Consider the following 2,124-nt stretch of genomic DNA (forward strand, 5'->3'; position numbering starts at 1 on the left):
GCTTACGACGTCGAGGGTTCCAGTTGATCCGATCAACGGAACAGCCTGCTCGTGAAATTAACGTGCAAGTGGCTGAGCACTCCGCAGTCATGTGTGCTCTTAACGTAGTTCTCTGAGAGATTCAGTGTGACACAGAGTGTGACATGGCTGACACTTTGAATTACAGGCACAACAGAAACAGGAAGTAAGAGTGAGAGAAAGTTGTGGTGAAAGAGTACAGCAGGGTTCGCCACCATCCCCTGCTGGAGCCTCGTGGAGCTTTAGGTGTTTTCGCTCAATAAACACTCACAATGCCCGGTCTGGGAATTGAAACCGCAAGTCCGCTGCCCTAACCACTGGGCCATTGCGCCTCCACTATTATTGTTTACAAGGATATCAAAAGAATTATGCAAATTACAATATGTAGTAGATGTCAATAAATAAGAATAATGTTTTCTACTTCAGGCACAAAGCCCTAAATTTGGTGGGAGGGGGCTAGTCGATTACATTGTACCAGTACGCAACTGGTACTTAATTTATCAACCCTGAAAGGGTGAAAGGCAAAGTCGATATGAGAGGAATTTGAACTCAGAACATAAAGACAAAGTTCTAATTCCGCTGAGGTTGACGTTGCCTTTCATCCTTTCGGGGTCAATTAGAGAGGTTTCCCAACGCCCCCAACTTTGCAACCCAAGGTAGTGAATTGCTTTGGTTTTTTTTTTTTTTTTTTTTTTTTTTCAATTGTGTTTTTTGTTTTGTCCAATTTTCTAATATAATTTTGTAAAATGGTAAACACTGTGAAGGCAATAAAATCTATGTAGGAAACTAATTACCTGTTTTATTATTCACTTAAACTTATTTCTATGACCAAATATCTTTAATTGTGCATGCACTTATACCTGCAAAAATATGAATTTCAAATAAATTCATATGAATATTTTACACAATTCTTACATCAGAATAGCTTAATTGAAAATAACAATAAAATTTTAATCCATTATTGAGAATAAATTTAAAAAACCGTTAGACATATCCAAATTCGGTTGAAACACTATTTGGTTTGAAAAAATATGCTTAATGTTTACAACTTGACCAGGAAACGAAAATCAGGACAAAAATAGTTCAATAGGTGTAAAAAAAAATGTGTAGGAAATAAATATGAAAAGAAAAAAAATGTGCACAAAGCAATGGAAGGGTGGGGAGAAGACCTCAGAAAATTCACAAGAGGCAACGGTATACATTATGATTATAAAGAAATTTGTCGGTAAAATCTTTTCCAATGGGGTGAGGAGAGGACTTCGGAAAATTCACAAGATACGAGTTTTTTCCTCATAACTCGGAACCATGTGGTTGGTAAGCTACTTACCACACAGCTATTCCTGCGCCTATGCTAAAGGTGCACTTGTAAAAATTTAACATGTCTGTATATATATATGCATGTGTGTGTGTGTGTTTATATATGTGTGTGTGTGTATATATATATACACACACACACAGATAGAAGGGATGCAGAAATCAGGACAAAAATTCTATCAAAACTGGAAATGAACCAGGATTTGACATTGCAGAAACTGTCGGGAGAATGTAACAGGATATTAAAATTAAGGCATGACATGGAAGAAATTCCATGAAAAGAGTGTTTTCACATATGACCAGTGCAAAAAAAGTTGGAAGACAAATAAAGTGTTGCAGGTAAAACAGAAAAAAATCAGAATGTAGTCCTATGTATGGCATGTGGTGGGATGCATCTAAAAAAGATTGTCCGCATAAAAAAGCAAAGTGTTTTCGCTGCGGGGTTACAGGACATATAAATTCACACTGCAAAACTAGAATGAAAGGGAAAACGGAACAAACAAGAAAAGATAAAGAGTTTGTCAGCAGGAAAAGTTATGACTACAACAAACAGAAAATTCATGACTGTGAGAATTGAAAACACTACTGTTAGAATGCAATTAGACACAGGAATTGACATCACAATTATAAATGAGAAAACATGGGAACAAATGGGTAAACCAAAATTATGTACTTCGAACAAAACAGCATACGGTGTTACGGGAAGAAAATTATATTTCATGGGCGAACGTAGTTGTAATATAATGTTCAAAGGTTGAACCAAAAAAGTGAACGTTTATGTGCTGAAAAAAT

This window comes from Octopus bimaculoides, chromosome 5 (genome assembly GCF_001194135.2).
Source record: "Octopus bimaculoides isolate UCB-OBI-ISO-001 chromosome 5, ASM119413v2, whole genome shotgun sequence".
Taxonomy (NCBI): Eukaryota; Metazoa; Mollusca; class Cephalopoda; order Octopoda; family Octopodidae; genus Octopus; species Octopus bimaculoides.